Source organism: Drosophila persimilis, unplaced genomic scaffold (genome assembly GCF_003286085.1).
Source record: "Drosophila persimilis strain 14011-0111.01,24,50 unplaced genomic scaffold, DperRS2 tig00000431-arrow-pilon, whole genome shotgun sequence".
In the NCBI taxonomy this organism is placed as follows: Eukaryota; Metazoa; Arthropoda; class Insecta; order Diptera; family Drosophilidae; genus Drosophila; species Drosophila persimilis.
This window is the reverse complement of record NW_020825312.1, coordinates 201611-215440: the sequence shown is the minus strand read 5'-3', so window position 1 is coordinate 215440 and position 13830 is coordinate 201611. Positions and strand designations below refer to the sequence as shown.

The following is a 13830-nucleotide window of genomic DNA, read 5'->3' as shown; positions in this document are numbered from 1 at the left end:
TTTTATATTTCTATTAAAAATGGTCTTTGTTAGAAGCAATTTTTAATGCATTTATATTTAAAAATAAAAGTTAATATATTTAAACTAAATATGAAAACAATTCAGAGAAATTTTTTCATTTCAATTCTGATACTAAAATGAAAACGTATTTTACACTTTAAATAAATATAATTCATATTATATTATTAAAAGAATTATATAAAAGAAAATATATTTTTAGTACAGATTAAATATATTATTTCATATTATTAAGTGCTTTGTATTTCGATTTAAAATGGTCCCTATTTATAATGTATTAATTTTTAAGAATAAAAGTGAACTCCATTTAATTTCGCTATGTTTTTGTATTTAAAAACTGAATATTTAAATTTTCTCTGAAGCTGGGGGAATCTATCATATCTGGAGCTGGGGAAAAATCAACCAAAGCGAGAAAAACACTTTCCCAGCTCAAAGGAATCCTTGACGATGAAACGTCTAATTGTCCCTCGTTTTATAATAATACTATTGACTGTCGTGCTCCTGTTCCCCGTTTAGCTTTTCCCCCAATCGGCCAGATCTGGTCCTGGCGCCCTGTCCCCGCACCCTCTGGGAGGTGTACTCGTATTTCTTTTTCCAGTTCTTGAGACAATTCCCACGGACAATTCACAGTTTCCACAACTATGTGCATCCCCCCCTGCCCCCCGGCCACAACCAATGAAGCTGAAAATGTTGCCGTTGCCGTTGCCATTGCCATGGCATCATAAACCACTTCGCGTGGACCGAGCTGCATAAACAATCTCCAACGAGAGTGGAGGCCACTCCAAGAGCAGCGTCGTCGAGAAGGATGCGAATAGTGGAGAATGTGACGCAAGAAGAGGCAGCAGAGATCCATCCAAGTTCTTGCCCCCAGCCCAGTGACAGCTTGAGAGTGACGAGGAGGCAGCCAGGCAGGCAGGCAGGCAGGCAGTCGGTCGGTCGGGCCACTGCATTTGGCATAGAGAAGAGAATCCGCTGCAGTCCGTCCTCAGTCTATCCGATCCGTCTCGGGTCTAGAGATGTAACCATCTCAACGGAGGGAAGGGCGGCCAGGGAAAGGGGGTGCCGGGGTTGGCTGTGTAAGGGAAGGCTAGGAGGTAGGCACTTAGGAGAGTGCCATGCCATCGTTGTTGCCGTTGTCGCCATTCGCTGACGTCGTTTATTTATAGCTGCGATTTTTTTTCTTTTATTTTTCGCTGATTTTCCTTCTCTTCGGCAGTTTTCCTTTTGCCATTTACAATGCTACGCAAAAATATGCGAAATTGCAAGTGCAGCACAAAAGCAACAACAAAAATAACAAAAACAACGACAGCGACAGCAAAATAGAAGGAAAATTTATTTGGTTTAATTATTTGTGATTTTTTTGGGGAATGAAATACATGCAAAAATTATTGTTAAATTAATTGAAAGCTACGCAGCAGAAAAATTCACAAAATGGAAATTATAGAAAACTGAAAACTGGGCGAAATCTGGGGGAAATCTGCAAAAAAGCCCACTAATTGGGCTATGAGAAACATGGCCCGATATATGACATGGCTATGACAGAGGTATGTTAACGATGCTGATGTTGCAGAAAGATGTTGCGGTTTTTATGCAATCGGCACAATATGTGCACCTACTATACGCACATGCATCCATATATAAATATCCAAACTTTCCATAGAATTCATGGGAAAAGAAGAGCAGCGAAAGCTGTGTAGATTCCGGTTCAAGAAGGACCGTCTAGACCTGTCCACAATGAAAGGATCACCTGTTGTTCAGACTAACGGCAGGTTTCCGCATCGATGTAGCGAATCGCTGTTACCGATTGGTGTAGCTACTCGCTGTTTCCGATAGGTGTAGCGAATCGCTGTTAGCGATTGGTGTAGCTACTCGCTGTTAGCGATCGGTGTAGCGAATCGCTGCTAGCGATCGGTGCAGCGAATCTCTGTTAGCGATAGGTGTAACCACACGCTGTTAGCGATCGGTGTACCGAATCGCTGTTAGCGATCGGTGTAGCGAATCGCTGTTACCGATAGGTGTAACCACTCGCTGTTGCCTCGCTGATCGGTGTAGCGAATCGCTGTTAGCGATCGGTGTAATGGCTCGCTGTTGCCTCACTGATCGGTGTAACGAATCGCTGTTACCGATCGGTGTAGCGACTCGCTGTTAGCGATAGGTGTTACCACTCGCTGTTGCCTCGCTGATCGGTGTAGCGACTCGTTGTTAGCGATAGGTGTAGCTACTTGCTATTACCGATTGGTGTAGCTACTCGCTGTTACCGATAGGCGTAGCGAATCGCTGTTGCCGATGGATGCAGCGACTCGCTGTTACCGATCGGTATAGCTACTCGATGTTGCCGATCGATGTGGCGAATCGCTGTTTCCGATGGGTGTAATGGCTCGCTGTTCCGGAAGGTGTAACGGCTCGCTGTTACCGATCGGTGTAGCGACTCGCTGTTACCGATCGGTGTAGCGACTCGCTGTTACCGATAGGTGTAGCGAATCGTCGTTACCACTCGTTGTTGCCGCTCGCAGGTACGACTCTCTGAGATCCCTGGGAGTGCAGTCTCTAGCCCACTCTACACATGGCTCTCATATCGTGGACTACGCACCAACCCCCCGGGCGAACATGTGGAAAATATATGTATGTTCAAAGTGAATTATAACGAATCACACACCGAATCATCGTTGGAATCCCACATCTTCAATTCAATAAAGCAGGCACTGTGTGCTCTAGGAAACACTCCGAACTTAAAGTTTACTGCTCGCCATCAAACCCGAATAGGTTTGCATACAAGCGTACATATATGTACACAAATCCCATAGAATAAAAGCTGGAGAATCAAGCACGAAATGTTATTTCTTGAGATATATATATGCATGATATATCTAATGGCCATGTAAAGACCATGTTTTCCTCCAGCAGGAGCTGAGCCATTGTTGGCCGCATCAATCATGTGCCGTGTCCTTGTCCAAGTGCACCGAAAAGTATGCAACGCACTCTGCCGCTCCCTCTGCTTCTCTCCACGTAACCGCACAAGTATGCTGCCATCTCCCTCTGCTTGTTCAACCAAAATTTGTCAAGGAAACCACAGCAGAAGGAAAAGCAGCAGCAGCACCACCACCACCACCACAAAAAGGTGGCAGGCAGAGGCAGAGGCAGCGGTAGAGAAATGGCTAATGCCTCCACTCACTCGCACTGCCTCATTAAAATTTTAAATAAATATTATGTCGAGGGGTGGCAAATAATTAATGAAAAGTAATATCAGCAACACCATCAGCCCCAAAGGCAAGCCTTCGTCAAACTTCGGTTGACCGCAAAAAGTAGCATGCCTCATAATTTCCCACACACAGAGAGAGAGGGAGAGGGAGAGAGGGAGGGAGGGAGGGACCGTGGAGGCCATAAGCAAAAGCTTTGGAATTCTAATTTGATTAGCATTGGGGCCAGAGGAAAGCCATTTACCACAGCTTTGGATTGAAGTGCTGCTGCTGCTGCTGCTGCTGCTGCTGTTGCTGCCTCCATTTCCCGATACCCATTGCCATTCGTCAACCAGAAATGTTACAGGTCCTCTCGTCGTGGCCTGGCACCTGCTAGAGAGCGGTGGCTTCATTAAAACTTTGACTGTGCAGCAACGTTTTGCGGCACGGCAATTGGTTGCGGTCCGCACTCCAGAGCGAAAAAGGATAACCGCAACTTTTCATTAAAACGCAGGTTGCTGCCACGGCTCAAGACGGCTGCCACATCATTTGTGATTAGAAATTGAATGCGATTTTCAGCGATAATTGCCAGAGCTGCTCCACTATACTCCGTGGAGTTCTCATAACCTTTATGTCCTCGATTGCCGAGCAAGCAAGCTTTTAGCCCCATAATGCCAATATTCATATTCCTCGAGCTGGTTTTTTTTGTTTTTTTGGCAAAATGCATATCCCCGGAGAGCCCTGGGAGGAGCAGAGCGGCGGCTCAGCGACTGTCAGGCAAATGGCAAATAAAATGCAAAGGAAGCAGCACCAGATGCAGATGCAGAGGCAGAGGCAGAGGCAGAGGCAGCGGCAGCGGCAGAGGCCAAGATAAATCAACAAAAGTGCGCGCCAGCTACAAATCAAAAGGAGAAAACGAAACGAAACGAAACGAAAAGAAAAGGATTTCTCGTTTATGTATTTTCTTCTGTTCCTGGCAGAAGTAGCTGCCAGAGACGGAAGGGGGGGCGTGGCAGGGCGTAGGGGGGAAGGAGTCAGTGCAAAATTGGCCAATTTACATGCGTTTGTGTTTTTGTGTTGGTGTTGCCAGAGAGAGAGAAAAAAGGGAAGATTGAAGTTCAATTTGGAGTCTTTCCGTGTGCGTGTGTGAGGGAATGCAAAGTGGCAGTTGGAAGAAGAAATTGCAGACTGCTGCAGCGTTGAAATGCCAGCAAAAAGAGTTTAAGCCCAGCCAAGCGGAGCACTCAAGAGGCATTAAGACAGAGACAGGCATAAGATGAAGATGAAAGACAGAGCCAGCAATAGGAAATACAACAAAAAGAGACCAAAGACCCAAGACGAAACGAAACGAAAATCGCTTTGAAAGCGTCTACAATGAGAAGGGCTTTAATAAGCTCCAGGTAGCTGGAGCTGGAGTTCTAGCCCCAAAGGCAGACTTTGGTTTCGTTTCGCCCTTAAAGCGCCGCCGTACATGTGTATCTCCGCGGAGCGGAGTGCATACGCTGCGTATACGCGATTTCGCTGGCGAACAACTTTGTTACGTACAGCACGCTAATGAGCTTATCTGATATGGGACCAGAATATATGTAACTAATGAGCGGACTCGACTCTGCTCGACTCTGCTCGACTCGCCTGCAGATATGCTTGCACTCAACTGAATTCGCGGTGGGGCAGGTGCCATGGCAACGGCTGCTTGGTAGGGATTTCATCTGGTTTTGTAGAATCTTGCTTACAACAAATTAACAAAGTGGCAGGCAGGAGCCACCCTTCCCCCCCTCCACCAAATTTGGCCAAATTTGATTAGTTGGAAACCAATGAAACAGTGCATCATGCCTGAGATGACCTTTCGCCATAAGCCACAGAACGAACTGTTCTCGACGATAAGCCCCCTCGGGGAATAACTAAGTCCTTCCTCGGGAACGACCTGCATGCAGAGCACTTCCTGATCCACAATCTAATCCGGATTACCGAGCACATCATCCTTTCCCCGGCTGTCTTTTCACACATTAGCCGATGGCTGCGGGGCGTGGCGAGGGGGGGGGGGGGGGGGGGGGGGGGAACTTTTGCTGCACATTGCTCTAATTAGTTGCCCTTTCCAGCATAGTATGCATAGCAAAACAATTTGAAAGTCAGACGGATGAGAGATTGAGGAAAACCGCACGAATTTCAGGCACACACACACACACACACAGAGAAGGACGAAAACAGGAAACAGCCGAGTGACAGAGGAGCCTGGGACGAACATTTAACAGTTTTGCAGGAACAATATTCAATTTCCGACTGTCTAATAAGTTTTTGGCCAGGCACACAAACAAATCCCATAGCCAGCTGAGCAGAGGAGTTGGGCCATGTAATAAGCCAACTCGAAACGTCTGAGCTGTCTATCCATTCGTCGCCCTCAGAGCCAGAGCCAGAGCCAGAACCAGAGCCAGACCCAGACCCAGTTCTAGTTCCATATCCCACTTCCCATTGCGACCCGACAAAAGTTCCATTACTCAAACCAGGAGAGCACAGCGACGCAAAATTTTCCTTTAATTTCCTTTTTAGTTTTTTCCCCGACGCCAAAAACTAACTTGTCCTGCCCTGTGCCCTGCGTCCTGGGCCCTGAGCCATCCTCTGCTCCAGCCAGAATATTGTCAGTCAGCTTAAAGTCTGGCATGGCGTGTATACGTATGTACGAGCGCTATATGCTATATCTATAAAGTGTATGTATGAATGGAGGGAGCCCTCAACTTTAATGAATACCCGCGGGCCAATGCAAACACAAATGTAACGGCTAACGGGCCATATAAAATGCATTTCGAGTAACAAACTTTAAGCACTGCGAACGCGTTCATTTGGGAACGACACGGATGCTCCCCAATGTGATGGCGTTTGGGTTTGGGTGCGGAAGGAACGACAGTTGTGTGGGCGAATAGTTCAGCCCCATCCCAGGGGCTGGGGTCTGGGGTCTCGGGTCGGTTACGCCACTAAAAAGTAGGTTTATGCGCAGCCGAAATCATGAACTCTGGGCAAGTGACAGGAAACAACTATGAATACTTATCGCTTAATGGTTTGGGGGATCTCTCAAGAGAGAGAGATGGAGTGGAAGAAGAGCCCTCACAACCGCTAGTAATTGTCTAATGTTAACTCTTGCCCTCCGTTCATCATCTTTCCACCTAATGAACTATTTTATTTGAGTTTTATAATATTTTTTCGCAACAGCTGTATTGCTATCTCGCTCGTCTCCAACAGAGGGCGTTTAAGAGGGCAAAAGAGAGAGAGGGAGGGAAAGAGAAGGCGCGTGGAACGGGTAGCTAATGGGTTTGCTAATTATGGCCGTAATAATAATCCAATCTGAACCAAATTCAGTTGTCTGGTAGATATGGTCATTCGCCATGGTTCTGCGGGCTCGGGGGCAGGGCGAAATACACTCGAAACAGTGTGATATCACAAAAGTATGGATACAAAATTTGATTGCTCTATAGCCTCTGAGTTATAGGCGCCTGTCGGGACGGACAGACAGGGCTATATCGACTCGGCTATTGATGATGATCCAGAATATAAATACTTTGTGCCAAACTCTTCGATTACCAGGCATACAATTACTTGTTTTAAATACAAAATACAAAACACATTCTCTTCACAAGTTCCACTCTCAGTGGCCACCATTATCGCGTTATTTCAGCCGCATAAACCGTGCATTTTTTTCTATATGCAAGGCCTAAAGTAAATACGTCATGATGTCGGGCCTCTGTCGAAGTCTGCTCTATAATGCTGGCTCCCAAGCCACCGCCAGCCTTGCAAATAGGAGCGGACTGGATATTGGAAGGAGGCAGACGACGGCGAAGCAGCGAGCTTTTGCTGGGTGGGGGGGGGGGGGGGACGGGGATGGGGCTGGGGCTGGGATGGGGGTAAACCTGCTGCGGTTTACACTGCCGCCGAATGCCATGGAAATGACAGACGATGTAAAAGAGTTCATTAATATTGCAAGGTATGCTGACGATGACGATGACGAGCACGAGGACGAGGACGAGGTCTGTAGCTGAAGAGGATTGGGTTGTAGGAGGCGTGCATGGAAGCAGAAGGAGAGCAACAGGGAGGACAACGACAACGACAACGACAACGACAACGAGAACAACAAATGAGGACAACATTTTGACTGTGCGCACAATTATTTTGTAATTTGTCATATTTTTGTAGGCCTCGGCTAGGCCGAATCGTGACACCCTATAGTGCATCTATAGGTGAGGCAGAAATGGGGCTCTAGGGGGGGGGAGCGAGTGGAGGTAGACGCTGCTTTGTCCAAAATTTCAAGTAGCAAAGTCTCGGACTCAAGTGGCTTGACGGCCTACTAAATAGGAAATGGGGGAGGATGGGGTTGAGGCACGGTCGTGGGCCATGACAGGGGTGGGGGGGTTCAGAAAGGGGGTACGGGTAGCTACCCAACTGCATAATTGTTTGTATTTTACGCTTTACATGAAAGCTAAGCAAATCTTTTGTTACACTGTCTAACAGAGCAACAAGCCTCCTTGGACGCCCCCCCCCGCCCCCGGCCTCCTCCTTTCCCCGTCCTATCCCCCTCTTTGTTGGCCTTATGCTTTGTGTGCATATTCTAAACATGGCGGCGCCTGTCGGGGGCTACGGCTACCTCAACCTACATTCGCTAAGACTTTAATAGTGCCTTTTCTCCCGCAAAATAGCCCACCATCCCCCCTCAGACCAGCTCCTCTGACAGTCAGTCAACAACAGTGGGGAGCATTCAGGCAGTCCGTCAGGCAGTTTTCTTACTGTCGAGCTCTGCCTGTTTGCCTAGCCTTCACCCCTCGGATCACCCCTTTGGGGCAGCCCCATAATTATACCCTGCAAAGCGTGTAGGGCATGTCCTAGGATCTCTAGATGGTTGGATATGATTCGAATGCCTTGATCTCTTATTTATTTATATCTCTCAACATCTCGCACTGTTCCTCCTGCAGTTTTCGTTCTAAATATATTCTATAATAATCCGTATAATATTCAAAGATGCAAAACCTGTTCTTAAACATTTTCTGGAATTCCTAGAGTATTCCCCTTGGAACTTTGTTACTTTTTACTCTTTCTTATAGTCGTTTTTTTTATATATTTTTGTTGCCTCTCATCATTTTTATACGCTGTAGTTTCTGGCCAGTTCCTACCGCTCTCCAACCCCCTCCCCCCACACCCCTGCTGTCCTGGACCGACCGACCCTTGTCCATTTCTTTGCCTCTTCCGCTGCTGCTTCTTCCATCATTTCGTGCACAATTTTTGTTTGTTTTTATGCAGTTGTTTTTGTTAAATTACATGCACACACACACACACACACACACACACACACACATCCCCATGCACATGCACAGAGACAAATATTTATTTAAAACTTATGCCCGAGGCCTTTCATTACAGTGCACGGCAAAAGTATATATATATATATATATATACCTATATATGTATTTCTCTCTGCTTTCTGTTCTTCTCTGTTCTGGTTTTGGTTCTTTTCAGTTCACTCTCTCGCATCTCTCCTTTTAGTTGCATATTTCCCCACTTATTCGTTGGGCTCTTTCTTTCAGGATTTTTGGTCCATGGCTCCTTTAAATGGGAATTTTTTTTTATATACATATACTCTCAATGCCGTCGGGGAAGGGGGCAGGGGGCAGGGGGATTGGGAAGACACAAACTATGTAGGCAGCATGGTATGCCTTACAAAAGCCTTCGCCTAGTTAATTTACTCTCCAGCCGCCTGGCCCCAACACCTACCCTCCCCCTCCCCCCTCCAGTACGCCCTCCAATTATGACGTCTACCGGAGTTTTAATTAGTCCTCACACTCCACAACTACCACTGCAAATTCCTTTGTATGGCGTGTGTCTGTGTGTGTGTGTGTGTGTGTGTCCTTGTGTCTGGGCCATTGTCTTGGCCCCAAACGAAACGAAACGAAACGAACAAAATGCATTATGACGTGGCAACAAATAGCCAAAGTTGTTGAAATTTTTATGGGATTTACTCGCGGAATTATTTTAAATTGCCTCGCTCGAATATACCCCCTAGAGTCTAGGGTCTAGAGTCCAGAGTCTAGAGGAACAGAAAATGGGAACAGGTCAAAAATGTTTCTTTAGAAATGATAGAGAATGAAGAAGGGGAAGCCTACTATTTTAGGGGAGAGAAAGACATAAAATTGGAATTACTATGATCTTGAAGCAAAAACTTAAGACTTAAGATCGGTATTTATGAGGTATTTTTGAAAATGATTCGCTTGTTCGATAGGGATCGAATTTTACATAAGAATTACCCAACCTATAGGTAGGATAGCAAACATAATCCTCAAAATAAACCCTATCCATGCCTCCCACCCATAATATTCATAGAAAATACTCAATAACCAATGGTAGCTGTCCTTTGAATAGTTTTCAATGGGTGAAATATACATATATACGAGTGTATGTAGCTATCAAACAAATCCCACAAATGATAGATACACTTCATCATTGATCTACTGGGAGTTTTTGAGCCGTCCTACAATTATCTGTAACATTCAGTTTACAGCCCGAAGAGCACTCACCTGTCAATACATTAAATTTCGCTTTGTCGCAATTTTGTTAATTAGTTTGAATGTTTTTATCTGTCTGTCCGTTTGTTTGTTTGTTTGTTTGCTTGTTTGTTGATTTGTTTGCTTGCTTGTTTCTGATGATTCGCTCAAAATGTTTTTGGGCGCCAAAAAGTACAGTCACTCACACAGGAAAAAAAAACAACGCGGCAAAACACGCACAGACACAGACGTACACACAGAGAAAGCAGAATGCTATTAGCTTTCCAAACTGTTATTTCCTCTCTGGGACTCTCTCTCGCTCTCGCTCGCTCTCTCTTGCGCTTTCTCCTGCTCTTTCTCTTTCTCCTTTCTTTTGCTCTCTGACTCCGTGTGGGTTGTCTGGGATGTTGATTGCGGTTGGGCGGCCTTTTGGATAATGCACTTGATCCGCTGTATGCTGTATTCTGTATGCAGTATGCTTCTGGGGCTGTGGCGGGAGGCGGAGCCTGTTAATTTTTTGGCTTAAATTCGGAATTTCTGATGGCTATCTGCTGTTTCTGTTTCGGTTTCAGTGTTTCGGAAATGGTCTGCTGATTGATTGAGAATGCTGAAAGCGCACACGGGGCCCAAGGAGCACACAACTGGTCTGAGCGAAATTGCACAAATAACTGAATTGAAATATCCCCCCGCGAAACCCATGGCGAGGCAAGGGCAACAGAGACAGAGCCTGAGAGACAGCCTGTCGGCTGGGGCGAGAGCGCGAGCGAGAGAGAAGGCATTTGCTTATTTTCGTTCGAAAATTTCTTACAAATTTCCTAAAAACCCAACATCCCCATAGAGTGGAGGTGTCGCAGAGTGTGCGGTTCGACAATCCCACTCGAGTGCATTTTAATTGATTTTTTTTGTATTTTTTTGCCGCCCTCACACCCCCTCCCTCCTGCCAACCACCCGCTTAGTGCACTCAGAGCGAGACGGCCTCAGCGTGCTCATCTCTCTCTCGGACCCATGCGGCGTATGCGTAACATTTTCAGCTGCACTTTTGCATCCGCCTCCACCGCCGCTTAGCTGCAACTTTGAGTGAGTTTTCCTGATAGCCATTGCCCCTGACGGGGCCAGCGCATTCTGAGTGATTTCTCAGCGGGACGATCTCTTCGGGGCCAGGGCATTAGTTGCTGCAGTTGCTGTAGTTGCTGCTCCTCTTCATATTTTTCAAGTTTTAATTAGCTTTTCGTTTTTTAGTGCATTCCTGACAAGCAAACAAAAGTTGCTGCTGCATCAAATTTTTAATTAATTACATGTAAAACTGTTGCCCAAATTGGAAAAGTATCCAAAAACATGAATGGTTCGGACATTTTCGGACTAACAATTAGCATTTTACTGTCCCAAAAATTATCACAAAAAAACAAGAAAACAAAACAAACAAAAAAAAAAAGGTAGAAAAAGAGCAAAGTGAAAGGAACGAAAAGTTTAATGAAGTTTTGTGAAGGATAGCTTTCATTTTTCCGTCGAGGGGTTGAGCAAGTGCTAGAGAGGTATAGACAAACTTTTTAATATGAAAATTGCTCATTTGGGGCAAGGAAATTAAGTGGCGGGGCACGGGCTACGGGGTTTGGGGCGTACTTTGCCAATTGATTCCAGCCCCTAAGATAGGGATAAATGCTGGTTATTATCTCTGGCATTAAAGGGTTTCCTGAATGCTATTTTTCGTGTAATTGAATTGTAACTAATTATGGAACTGGGATTACTATGAATGCCAGATGATCGCATATGAGGGAAGTTTGGCTATTTTTTGGAGGTCTTAAAGGTTTAAAGAGCCCTCAATTCCATTTTATATTCACTATTCAGGCTCTAAGATTTTAAGGGCACAATCGAAGGAATCTTAGGGAATTTCAGACGTCAAATTCCAAAAGATATTCGACTATTTAGGATAAGATGTTGCCAGTTGGGACCAAGATTGAAATGTTCCTTTTGTTCTTTGTTCCTAGAATCATCCATGGAATACCTTTTGGGATTCTCTTTATTTGGGACTCTCGAATAAACTAAAAATATACCTTAAAGATCTTGAGATGCTTAAGGAATTCCTTACATGCAAAATCGATCATCTTCTACAACGAAATGTAGACTTATATATGACTTATATATGAGGTTACGTGGGGAACCACCTGCAACAACCTGCAAGGCTTGCACTTTGGTGCACTCAAAAACATCACTCGGACTCAATCGGGGAACGGAATGGGCGTACAGGGTGCTTCGAAATCCGAGCTTGAGCATGCGCAAACATGTCCGGACTCGATGCAGATGCAACTCACTCGACTGGAGAGCAGCAACAATGCAACACCTACGCGGCACAAAAGCACACCTGGCCCACCTGCAGAACCGAAAGTAATGCGGCAATGTAGAGTGAAAACGAGAGAGCGAGATGGCAAAAGAAAGAGATGGCGCGCGAGAGATAGAGAGAGAGAGAGAGAGAGAAACGTCAGCTGCGTGCGAACCGAAAGGCTCGACAAAGAACAATAATAGCAGCGATGGCAATTCTATGACATTTTCCATTGTTGGCCAGTGTAAAACCCAACACACACCAACACAAATGAGCACAGTGTAGGGGAAAAGGATTTAAAAATTTATGAATGAATTTTTGGATACTTTTTTGTACACGAATTTGGCAAGTTTTCTGGTCTTTCTCTCTCTCTCTCTCTCTCTCTTTGCCTTTGTCGACTCTGTTTGGAAAATTGCATAAAATATTGTGACTTGTAATTTGTCAATGTACAAGGACGGACAGGCATACAGATTGGGGGGTAATCAGGTGGCAGATGATAGATGTAATCTATACCAGATTGGGGGGGAAATTCCCATGGATGCCCATGCATGACAAAAAGGTAAAAGTCCTTCAGACTGAACTCTCGGTCAATGCTTAAGTCAAATTGATACCCGCCAAAAAGAATTATAATTATTGACCTCATTTGAAGGGCGTTGATGAGCATTGACCACCCAGGCAATGAACCTCAAAGAGTGGAAACCACCCGAACAGCACAGCACCACATGACTAAGCGGCCCATCAAACAATTTTAAGGCTAATGACTATGTTTATGCGGAAAACTTGTGAACCCCTGCGCCACTGAAAAACCGCCTAACTAATTGATACTGAGAGCAAAACGGTTATCATAATAGCATTATGTGTGGGAGGGTTGACAACTTGTAAACAAATATTGTTAAAAACTTTGTTTTGTTTCTGGTCGTGGGAGCACTATTTACGGTTTACACAATATTGTAAAAATACGTATACGCCGCTTGGGTCATGCCCGAGCAAGCAAACAGCGTCAGCGGACAGTGAGGCCGATGAGCAATGCTTGATGGGCGGGCGATTAAGCGCCATTAAAAAAGCGTTTTATGGTTTGGTAAAAATCGCGAATATACCAGTTGGCAAACTCTATAAAATCAGTTAGTGCCAGTGGTTTTGCATTCAGTCTGCGTTCGAGGATTACACACAAAACAACCACCAAAAACAACAAATATGTCTGCAAAAAATACAAGAAATTGCCTCTGGCTGGGCCTAGTCGTATCGGCCACAGTTCTGCAGATGGTTCAGGGCCAGTACTATGGATATCCGTACTATGGTGGGGGAGCGGGCGCCGGCGCTGGATTGGGTGGCGGCTATGGGAACATGTATGGTAATGCCTATGGCTACGGTTATCCCAGCTACGGCGGATATCCCTACTACTCATATCCGAGCTACAATCCCTATTCGATATACGGCCAGTATGGTCAGTACGGTCAGTCCCAGTATGGCTATCCCAGTTACGGCGGTTTCCCGTACGGCGGAGGCAACGGAATGAGTAAGTAGAAATCCATGCACATCTGCCTGAAGCTCCCTTAATCCTTCCGTCTGCAATCTACAAGTGTTTTGGACATGTTTTCTCTTATAGACACGGCCTATGCCAGCAGCAGTGGCGGCTTTGCCACGGCCAGTGCGGGGAGCGGCGGCTACTACGGCTAACCCTGGAGTGATATTATTTCCCTATTACCCTAAGCTAGTTAAAGTGTAAATATTGGTTAATAATTTTTTTTTTCATAAAAAATATGTGTTTTAGCACGAATAAATGTGTGAGAAACATTCGCAA

At 45.4% G+C, this 13830-nt stretch overlaps 1 long non-coding RNA gene across 1 annotated transcript in view; it reads right to left on the bottom strand.

Moving 5' to 3' along the window:
* Positions 1–9819, bottom strand: part of LOC113566025 — a 66378-nt gene extending 56559 nt beyond the window's left edge. The window contains exon 1 of the long non-coding RNA XR_003408893.1: positions 9746–9819. This is a non-coding gene — a long non-coding RNA (uncharacterized LOC113566025). The remainder of the gene's footprint in view (positions 1–9745) is intronic.
* Positions 9820–13830: the final 4011 nt, after the last annotated feature.